Source organism: Chiloscyllium plagiosum, unplaced genomic scaffold (assembly GCF_037043375.1).
Source record: "Chiloscyllium plagiosum isolate Xiang-an unplaced genomic scaffold, Cpla_swu_hap1 HiC_scaffold_4, whole genome shotgun sequence".
Classification (NCBI taxonomy): Eukaryota; Metazoa; Chordata; class Chondrichthyes; order Orectolobiformes; family Hemiscylliidae; genus Chiloscyllium; species Chiloscyllium plagiosum.
Window position 1 is genome coordinate 43,121,768 of NW_028270142.1, and position 11,554 is coordinate 43,133,321.

The 11,554-nt window shown below is 42.3% G+C and overlaps 1 protein-coding gene across 2 annotated transcripts in view; it reads right to left on the minus strand.

Annotated features, from left to right (window-relative positions):
• The window catches only part of entpd3 (ectonucleoside triphosphate diphosphohydrolase 3), a 43,284-nt gene extending 40,908 nt beyond the window's left edge, over nucleotides 1-2,376 (minus strand). Inside the window, exon 1 of one of the 2 annotated variants that reach the window (XM_043688693.2) lies at nucleotides 2,283-2,376. The gene's annotated coding sequence lies outside the window, so the exon portion shown is untranslated. Of the gene's footprint in view, nucleotides 1-1,832; nucleotides 1,918-2,282 lie in introns of those variants that run through there. The other variant, XM_087985827.1, reaches the window with a different exon arrangement.
• Between the last annotated feature and the right edge of the window lie 9,178 nt (nucleotides 2,377-11,554).

Here is an 11,554-nt window from a genome sequence, read left to right on the forward strand (position 1 = left end):
CTGCATTTACTCTCCTCAACATAGAGGAGACCACTTTGTGAACAGTGAATACGATAGACCAGGTTGAAATTGGGAGGCAAAAAGACGAGAGCAGAAGAGTGGAAAATGGATCGGGCATAGTTTGAGGTCAACTGTGACACTGACGCAATCATCAGTGTACTAGAAGCAAGTTACATGAGGGGGCCTGGGGAGGATTGAAACAAGGAATGTCCCAAAAATAAAACAGACGTAACTAGGCATGACAGTCAAAAGATTCCCCTTGTCCGACAGATCACTAAGCTGCTGTTACAGAGCTCTTTTGGACCTTCCTACTAAGCCTGACTCCCTCTGGGATAACTGACCTCACCCAGGAAATCCATATCGTGTCCAGGAAATGTTACACTTTTTACTCATGTTAAAAATTTATCTTGCATCACAACATCCTGGATCCACAGGCGCTGCAGCTTTTCACCAGTTACTGAATCTTTTTATTGATTAGAATGATGGCCTTACACTTGTGCTTACATCCAGATAATTACAGTAAGACCTTAGTGGAAATCTCAAAGCAAATCCCTGTTGGCAGAAACTATATTTTGACAATGAAAGCAAAATCCTGAAATGATTCACTCCTTTAAGCATCCACTTACCAGGTTAGAAGCCTTTATCTGCTCCAGTGAAGAGCAGGCAGAGATTTTGTTGGTTTTGCATTAATGACTGGAGATGAGTGAAGTGGGCTTGGTTAAGTGGTTTCAAATAAATCTGTTCTGGCTTGCTGAAATAAGAACGTTTCATTTCCAGAGCCTGTTCTGACCACTCCCAGACTAAGTGCAGGCTGCCTGCTGTGTAATCAGCTTTTCATGAGCATACTGTCAGATTATTGTGAATCTTGTTGCAATTCACATAGAGAATATTCACAGGAATCATCACAACTTAGACACTGCATGTCCCAGAATTGCTGGGACTTGGAATGGGGATGGGGGGAGGAGGAATGGTTGGATAGGCACCTGAGAGGAAGGGAATGTGTACAGTTTGGAAGGTGATAAAGTGTGATAAGGAAGGCATGTGGGTGCACAATTGGGGCACAATATCTTCATTCTGCTTAGATTGCTCCAAATTTGGGGACCGTATCTTTTCCACTCTCCAACATTCTGTCCCCCTCTGGAATATTATCTGTCTCCACATAGAGTTTTACCTATTTATGTTTATGTTTTTGGAATTCGATCTATAGTGTGTGATTATTGCTCTTAGCTTTTTGTGTTAATGTTTTCATTCTAAAACCTTGCAATTGTTAACTATTATGTAATGTCGATTTTCCTGCTCCTCAGATGCTGCCTGACCTGCAGTGCTTTTCCGGCACCACTCTGATCTAAACTCTTTTTTCCAGCATCTGCAGTCCTCACTTTTGCCTAACTATTATGTAATGGTTGTGTAAGTGTGGAACTCTTTCTTGGGTTCAAAGGCTGAGATTGAGTAGAATTTTGTGCTTGCCAAGCTTATGTTAGAATAGTGAGTAAGGGAGGAAATTAGAATTAGGGCTCATATTAGTCAGGGTCACATTGAATAGCAGAACAGGCACGAGACGCTGATGTGTGGAGGATTTCAGGTTTCAACCAATGCTTCCTGTGGTCCAGGAGGAGCAGAAATGCACTCTCCAGAGCCCCAAATTAAAACATTCCCCAGTCCCCTAACACATGATAGATAAGGTTCACACAGTCACTGATACCCGTTCTCCCTGCAATCAGCTCCCACCATAATCGCCAACTTTTCCCGACCCCCATCTTGGCCACCCATCTCTCTCTCTCTAACATATTGAGAGCAACACCCTACCATCCAAACTAACGTCTAACACTCACCAGATGGCTCTTGTGATCACTCCTTCAGCAGCAGGAAGTCTACTGCAGTCTTTGCTGGAACATTGTTGGTCTAACAGAGAGCCAAACCTATCTCAGGCTGGCTTCCAACTGGAAATAAACATCAAGTTAAAGCTCCATAAGGTTCAGAGAAACCCAGTCTTCTTGTTTCCTTCCTACCTACTTACAGTAATTATCGAGGACATAGATTGATCTTACACATAAATTCATATAACACAGAAACTATTCAACCCTTCTTCTCTCCACTGCTTCTGTGAAAGTACTGTCTGATAAATCTCAACTCCCCCACCCCGCTCTTTGCCCCAAAGTCCTATAAATTTTCTCTTATTTATCCAATTCCCCTGTTGAAAGTTACTATTGAATCTGCTCCCTTTCAGGCAGCACATTCCGGATCATAACAATTCACTGCATATAAAAAGGAATTCTGCTCACCTCCCCTTTGGTTCTTTCGCCAATTATCTTCAACTTGTGACCTCTGGTTATCGACCTTCCCGACTGTGGAAACAACTTCTCGTGATTTACTCTATCAAATTGCTTCATAATTTTAAACACCTTTATTAAATCTCTTCTTAACCTTCTTTCCTCTAAAGACAACACTCACAGTTTTTTTACAGTCTCTCTCTCGATTGGGTGGAATCTACTGCCAAGACAGTTAGCTGGCTCCTGACCAAATAAATAACTTAATGGGAAACCTATCATGTTAATGGAACTGGTTCTTTTTTCACAGCATCAGGCGATACAGAATGTTTTCCTGTTTCCTGCAGCCTAATAGTACTGCAGACACTAATGGATGCTTGAGTCCCAAGTGTAGTCACAGGGAAGTGGTTTTGGTCTGTCCACGTGAACTCTGTGACATCTTACTGCCAGTTATAATGTAATGTCTGATTTCATTTGGAACAGCTGTTAAAATTTAGCTGTAATGTAGTGAATAATTCTCTTTGAGCTGTGTGGTGCAAGGGATTACTTCCTTAGTAACCCAAATTCCACACGTATTCTACCATCATGATCATCTCTTTTTTCTCCCCACAGATTGAATCAGTGAATATGTTCTTAAATTAATACTCTTTACAGATAAGTTGAAATATTACAAACATCATGAAAGATGAGATTGTTAACATTCTAGAATCCATCGTCAAGGATGAAATTTTTAAATTCTTGGAAGTGCAGGGTCAATTTGAACAAGTCAGCATGGATTTAGCAAGGGGAGGTCGTGCCTGACAAACGTGGTAGAATTCTTTGAAGCAAGTAGGTTAGACCAGGGTAACCCAGTGGATGTTATCTACCTAGACTTCCGAAAGGTCTTTGATAAGGTGCCTCATGGGAGGCTGCTGAGTAAGGTGAGGGCCCATGGTTTTCGAGGTGAGCTACTGACATGGATTGGGGATTGGCTGTCTGACAGAAGACAGAGAGTTAGAATAAAAGGTTCTTTTTTGGGATGGCAGCTGCTGACAAGTGTGTCCCACAGGATTCAGTTTTGGGGCCACAGCTGTTCACTTTATATATTAATGATCTGGATGAAGGGACAGGGGGCATTCTGGTGAAGTTCGTCGATGGTACAAAGTTAGGTGGACAGGCAGGTAATATTGAAGAGGTGGGGAGGCTACAGAAAGATTTAGACAGTTTAGGAGAGTGGTCAAGGAAATAGCTGAGGAATTCAACGTGAGCAAGTGCGAGGTCTTGCACTTTTGAAAAAAGAATACAGGCATGGACTATTTTTTAAACTGTGAGAAAATTCATAAAACCAAAGTACAAAGGGATCTGGAGAACTAGTCCAGGATTCTCTAAAGGTTGATTTGCAGGTTGATTCCGTGATTAAGAAAGCAAATATAATGTTGTCAATTATCTCAAGAGGGTTGGAATATAAAAGCAGAGATGTGCTTCTGAGACTTTATAAAGCTCTGGTTAGGCCCCATTTAGAATACTGTGTCCAGTTTTGGGCCCCACACCTCAGGAAGGACATACTGGCACTGGAGCATGTCCAGCGGAGGTTCACAAGCTGATCCCTGGAATGGTAGGCCTAACATATGATGATCGGCTGAGGATCCTGGGATTGTATTCATTACAGTTCAGAAGGTTTAGGGGAGATCTAATAGAAACTTACAAGATAATGCATGGCTTAGAAAGAGTGGATGCTAGGAAATTGTTTCCATTAGGCGGGGAAACTAGGACCTGTGGGCATAGCCTTAAAGTTAGAGGGAGTCAATTTAGAATGGAAATGGGGAGACATTTCCTCAGCCAGAGAGTGGTGGGCCTGTGGAATTCATTGTCACAGAGTGCAGTGGCGGCCGGGACGTTAGGTGTCTTTAGGGCAGAGATTGATAAATTCTTAACCTTGCAAGGAATTAAGGGCTATGGGGAGAGTGCAGGTAAGTGGAATTGAAACACCCCTCAGCCATGATTAAATGGCAGAATGGACTTGCTGGGTCGAATGGCCTTGCTTCCACTCCTATGTCTTATGGTCTTATGATCTCTCGAAGACTGAGAAGAAATCAGTCGAAGGTGTTTAGATTTGTGGAAGGGTTCATTCAGGTGGACTTTAAAGAAGATGCAGGGAGACCAGAAAAGGGGCAACAAATATGTAATAGTCACGAGAGAATTGAGGAGCAATGTCTTTGCCCAGGGAAAGGTTACAATGTGGAGTTCGCTATCACAGAGAGTGGTGGAAAAATAGGAAGAGGTTCAGGGTTAGGTCACCCAGCCCATTCATGACTGATCTTCTACCACAAAACCATTTCCTTGCACTGGTCACATATCCCTTGATAAATTTAGAAATTAGAAATCTATCTTAAATATAATCAATGACTGAGCCTCCATATCCCTTTGAGGTAAAGAATTCCCAAGGTTTCCCATCCTTTGAGTGAAGTAATTCCTTCCCATCTCATCCTAACTTACTCTTATGCTGAGACTTATTCTGTGTACCATGGTTCCTGTCAAACCATGTAAGAGTGTTGGACTCTTCAATAAGATCATCTAATATTCTTACAAACTGTGGAGAATATAGGCCCAGTCTCCTCAATCTCCCCTCTTTGGACATTCCCACCATTCCAGGTATCAGTATAGTGAACATTTGTTACACTCCCTCTGTGACAAGTACGCCCTTCCTTAGGTCAGGGAACCTAAACTGTGTACAAGACCCCAGATGCAGCCGAACCAAGGCTCTGTATATTTGTAGAAAGATTTTTTTGTTCCTGTACTCAAATCCTTTTGCAGGAAAGACCAACCTACCACTTGCGTTCCTCATTGCTTGCTGCAACTATCCATTAGCTTTCAGTGACTTATGGGCAAAAATATCCATTTCTTTTTTGACATCAACAGTTCCCAATTGCTCACCATATAAAAATTAGTCTGCATTTCTGTTTTCCTATCAAAGTGAATAACTTCATGTTTTTTCCACATTATATTCCTCCAGCCATGTTCTTGCTCTTTCATTTAGTCCTTTGTAGCCTCTTTGCTTCTCGCAAATCATATTCCCACTAAGTTTGAGTCAAGCTAGCAGATATAGCATGTGGTCCTCACATCCGAATCATTGATATAGATTGTGAGCAGCTTGGGCAAAAGCACTAATCCTTGAGATATCCCACAAGACACAACTTGTCAACACAAAAATGACCCATTTATTCCTGTATTCTGTACTCTGTCCAACAGTCAATCTGTGTCAATATATTACCATGTGTTCTAAATTTGTTTACTTCTGAGAGATCTTATTGAAACCCTTCTTAAAATCCAAATACACCATATCCACTGATACCCCTTTTCTATTCTATAAAATACATCCTCACAAAATTTCAACAGATTTGTCAAACATGATTTCCCTTTCATATATCCATATCCCACTCATTCATTCATGGGATGAGCGTTTTGCTGTCTAGGCCAGCATTTATTGCCCATCCCATAGGATGGTTAAGAGTCAACCACATTACTGCACATTTAAAGTCACATGTTGGCCAGACCATGTAAGGATGGCAGTTTCCTTCCCTGAAGAACATTAGTGAACCAGATGGATTGTTCCCAACAATTGACAATGGATTCATGGTCACCAATAGATTTTTATTGAATTCAAATTTCACCATTTGCAATAGTCAGAATTGAACCCAAGAACAGTACCTGAGTCTCCAGATTAACAGGCCAGTGATAATATCATGAGGCTATCTCTCTTGCCCAATCTTATCATGAGTTTCTAAGTCTCCAGTTATTACGTTATTTATGATAGATTCTCGCCTTTTCTCTACTACTGTTAGGTATAGAGTCATAGAGATGTACAGCATGGAAACAGACCCTTCGGTCCAACCCGTCCATGCTGACCAGATTTCCCAACCCAATCTAGTCTCACCTGCCAGCACCTGGCCCATATCCTTCCAAACCCTTCCTATTCTTTTACCCATCCAAATGCCTCTTAAATGTTGCAATTGTACCAGCCTCCACCACTTCCTCTGGCAGCTCATTCCATACACGTACCACCCTCTGTGTGAAACAGTTGCCCCATAGGACTCTTTTATATCTTTCCCCTCTCACCCTAAACCTATGCCCTCTAGTTCTGGACTCCCTGACCCCAGGGAAAAGACTTTGTCAATAATCCTATCCATGCCCCTCATAATTATGTAAACCTTTATAAGGTCACACCTCAGCCTCCGTCGCTCCAGGGAAAACAGCCCCAGTCTGTTCAGCCTCTCCCTGTAGCTCAGGTCCTCCAACCCTGGCAACATTCTTGTAAATCATTCACGTTTCACAACATCTTTCTGATAGAAGGAGACCAGAATTGCACACAATATTCCAACAGTGGCCTAACCAATGTCCTGTACAGCCGCAACATGACCTCCCAACTCCTGTACTCAATACTCTGACCAATAAAGGAAAGCATACCAAACGCCTTCTTCACTATCCTATCTACCTGCGACTCCACTTTCAAGGAGCTATGAACCTGCACTCCAGGGTCTCTTTGTTCAGCAACACTCCCTAGGACCTTGCCATTAAGTGTATAAGTCCTGCTAAGATTTGCTTTCCCAAAATGCAGCACCTCGCATTTATCTGAATTAATCTCCATCTGCCACTTCTCAGCCCATTGGCCCATCTGGTCAACATCCTGTTGTAATCTGAGGTAACCCTCTTTGCTGTCCACTACACCTACAATTTTGGTGTCATCTGCAAACTTACAAACTGTATCTCTTACGCTCACATCCAAATCATTTATGTAAATGACAAAAAGTAGAGGAGCCAGTACTGATCCTTGTGGCACTCCACTGGTCACAGGCCTCCAGTCTGATAAACAACCCTCCACCACCACCCTCTGTCTTCTACCTTTGAGCCAGTTCTGTATCCAAATGGCTAGTTCTCCCTGTATTCCATGAGATCTAACCTTGCTAATGAGTCTCCCATGGGGAACCTTGTCGAACACCTTACTGAAGTCCATATATATCACATCTACTGCTCTGTCCTCATCAATCCTCTTTGTTACTTCATCAAAAAACTCAATCAAATTTGTGAGACATGATTTCCCATGCAAAAAGCCATGTTGACTATCCCTAATCAGTCCTTGCCTTTCCAAATACATGTACATCCTGTCCCTCAGGATTCCCTCCAACAACTTGCCAACCACCAGGCTCACTGGTCTATAGTTCCCTGGCTTGTCCTTAGCATTCTTCATAAACAGTGGCACCACGTTAGCCAACCTCCAGTCTTCCGGCACCTCACCTGTGATTATCGATGATACAAATATCTCAGCAAGAGGCCCCGCAATCACTTCTCTAGCTTCCCACAGAGTTCTCAGGTACACCTGATCAGGTTCTGGGGATTTATCCACCTTTATATATGTCAAGACATCCAGCACTTCCTCCTCTGTAATATGGACATTTTTCAAGATGTCACCATCTATTTCCCTACATTCTATATCTTCCATGTCCTTTTCCACAGTAAAGACTGATGCAAAATACTCATTTAGTATGTCCCCCATTTTCTGTGGCTCCACACAAAGGCCGCCTTGCTGATCCTTGTGGGGCCCTCTTCTCTCCCTAGTTACCCTTTTATCCTTAATGTATTTGTAAAAACTCTTTGGATTCTCTTTAATTCTATTTGCCAAAGCTATCTCATGTCCCCGTTTTGCCCTCCTGATTTCTCTCTTAAGTATACTCCTACTTCCTTTATACTCTTCTAAGGATTCACTCGATCTATCCTGTCTATACCTGACATATGCTTCCTTCTTTTTCTTAACCAAACCCTCAATTTCTTTAGTCATCCAGCATTCCCTACACCTACCAGCCTTTCCTTTCACCCTGACAGGAATATACTTCCACTGGATTCTCGTTATCTCATTTCTGAAGGTTTCCCATTTTCCAGCCGTCCCTTTACGTGCGAACATCTGCCTCCAATCAGCTTTTGAAAGTTTTTGCCTAATACTGTTAAAATTGGCCTTTCTCCAATTTAGAACTTCAACTTTTAGATCTGGTCTATCCTTTTTCATCATTATTTTAAATCTAATAGAATTATGGTTGCTGGCCCCAAAGTGCTCCCCCACTGACACCTCAGTCACCTGCCCTGCCTTATTTCCCAAGAGTAGGTCAAGTTTTGCACCTTCTCTAGTAGGTACATCCACATACTGAATCAGAAAATTGTTTTGTACACACTTAACAAATTCTCCTCCATCTAAACCTTTAACACTATGGCAGTCCCAGTCTATGTTTGGAAAGTTAAAATCCCCTACCATAACCACCCTATTATTCTTACAGATAGCTGAGATCTCTTTACAAGTTTGTTTCTCAATTTTCCTCCGACTATTGGGGGGTCTATAATACAATCTCAATAAGGTTATCATCACTTTCTTATTTCTCAGTTCCACCCAAATAACCTCCCTGGATGTATTTCCGGGAACATCCTTTCTCAGCACAGCTGTAATGCTATCCCTTATCAAAAATGCCACTCCCCCTCCTCTTTTGCCTCCCTTTCTATCCTTCCTGTAGCATTTGTATCCTGGAACATTCAGCTGCCAGTCCTGCCCAACCCTGAGCCATGTTTCCGTAATTGCTATGATATCCCAGTCCCATGTTCCAAACCATGCCCTGAGTTCATCTGCCTTCCCTGTTAGGCCCCTTGCATTGAAATAAATGCAGTTTAATTTATTTGTCCTATCTTGTCCCTGCCTGCTCTGACTGTTTGGCTCGCTTATGTTCTCAACTGTACCAGTCTGAGATTGATCTATTTCCTCACTATCTCCCTGGTCCCCCCCCCCCCTTACTAGTTTAAATCTTCCCGAGCAGTTCTAGAAAATTTCCCTGCCAGTATATTAGTCCCCTTCCAATTTAGGTACAATCCGTCCTTCTTGTACAGGTCACTTCTACCCTAAAAGAGATTCCAATGATCCAAAAATGTGAATCCTTCTCCCATACACCAGCTCCTCAGCCATGCATTCATCTGCTCTATCTTTCTATTCCTGCCCTCAGTAGCTCATAGCACTGGGAGTAATCCAGATTTTACCACTCCAGATATTAAAAGGTTTGAAAGTTATTATTTTCTCTCTCCCTCTTTTTGTAAATGTTGGTGATCCATTTACTACCTTCCAATCTGCAAGTTATAATTCCAAATCTATGGAAGTTCAAAAGGTGACCATCAGGGCCTCAAAAAGGTAGAGAAACAAATTGATGTATTTATTGTAATGTCCCGTGCTGTAATTGTCTGTATGCATTAGTTGTAAGATGAGTGTGGCATGGGGAACTTTAGGTGTTAAAAGCTCATGACATAAAGGTGGTTCAGTGTTGTCAAAGAGCTAGAGTTGATGTAAAAATACTTTCTTTTGACTGAGATCTAAAATTGGGAGATGCTTCTCTTCAGAGGCCAGTCAGGTTTTCTCATGTTGTTATGTCCTTCTCGGCTCTTGCACATTCACGTTTGGGTAAAATGACAAATTTAATGGGGAGGCAGAAAGTCCTGCCCGTGATGGGAACTTAATGAGTTCCAACATCCCACTGGCATATTTAAAAGGCACTTGGACAATACTTCACTCTGTTTAACTCAAGAACATTGCTCAATCTCTGCTTATCACTGCCACTGACCCCAGGAGATGTCAGAGAACAGGCAAAAACATAGTACTACAACTTGGTGACACCTCCCTTGATGTTCTCCTGAAGGCAGTCCAGGACAGAGGGAAGTGCTTTTCCCAACTAGATGGCAACTGCAGGTCATCCCAACTGACAAAGGTGGGCCTGGATTGAGGTGACTATGGAGGCCAGTGCAGGTGGGCATCTCATAAGAACCTGGCTCATTAAAAGGGGATGAATGATCTGCCGCAGTCTGCCTGAGTGTCTACTCAATGGTTCATATGCCTATGAGAGTGAGTTAGCATTGTAATGTTGACAGGACTATCACAAACAAGATTGAGTGCCAATCATCTTCATCAGGTGCCTAATGTACAATCAATGTCTGTCACTTCACCTGTCATATAAAGCTTTATTGATTTGCATCAACTCTAGCTCTTTGACAACACTGAACTGCATTTAAATCAGGATCTTTTAACTCCTAATGTCCCCCATACCATACTCATCTTACAACTAATGCATATAGACAATTACAGCACTGAAGATTGCAATAAATACATCAACTTGCTTCTATTAAAGCAGCCAAAGTGCTCATGTATCCATGAGTAATGACTAGTAATACTTGTTTCCATCTGCAGAAGACAAAGGCGGACAACCAGTGCAAATGTGCAGACATGGGCCCAATGTAAGGCTCCTGACTCTCATTGAGGAGCCGGCTGTTGAGTTGGCAAGACAGCAGGGGGAAGGTGTCTGTGCTGAAAGGGTATCTACAGCAAGCTGGTGAGAGAACCTCCAAGCAACTACTACTAATTACATATCAAGGAGCAACATCTTAATAAAACCTTGGTGAGGCCAACAGCTGGTAACACAAACAAATCTGTACTTTTTTCTATGCAGCTTTTAGAACACACTCTCAAGCTGGGTCCAAAGAAGAAGATCCCTAAATGCCCAGGCCCACCTGGATCTGAACCTCAAAGCACAGCTCTGAGGAGAGACCAGATCCTGTCATTTTCCACTGCCCTCCAACAGGAAAGTGAGCACTTAAGTTGGATGTTTGGGTTTTGGGAATCAGTTGGCATAGTTCAGTCTGTTTACATCTCAATGTTAGATGAAACTACAATAAGAGGGCATAGCCTCAAAATTGTGGGGAACAGATTTAGGACTGAAATGAGAAGGAACTTCTTCACCCAGAGGGTTGTGAATCTATGGAATTCCCTGCCCAGGGAAGTAGTTGACACTACTTCAGTAAATGTTTTTAAAGCTAAGATAGGTTTTTGTGAATAATGAAGGAAACAAGGGTTACGATGAGAGGATGGGTAAGTGAAGCTGAGGCCACAAAACGATCAGCCATGATCTTATTGAATGGCGGAGCAGGCTTGAAGGGCCAGATGACCTACTCCAGCTCCTAGTTCTAATGTTCATATGTTCTTATGTATGTTAGGAATGCTCCTTGTACAAAGACTTTGAGCCATGTAAGCACAGCCCCTTTATAATCCTAGTGATGCTCTGACTAGAAAACTGAGCAAAAGCTTGTTGGTGCAAGGGAAACAAATCAACTTATAATTTATGCCAAACAATCAAGGTAATCAAGCAAGCATTCCCTTGAGGATTGGGCTTTCTGTGTGCCATAATTGGCTCATAGCTCTGGGTGTCTACGTATGTTAATACAAAATAATTACCCTT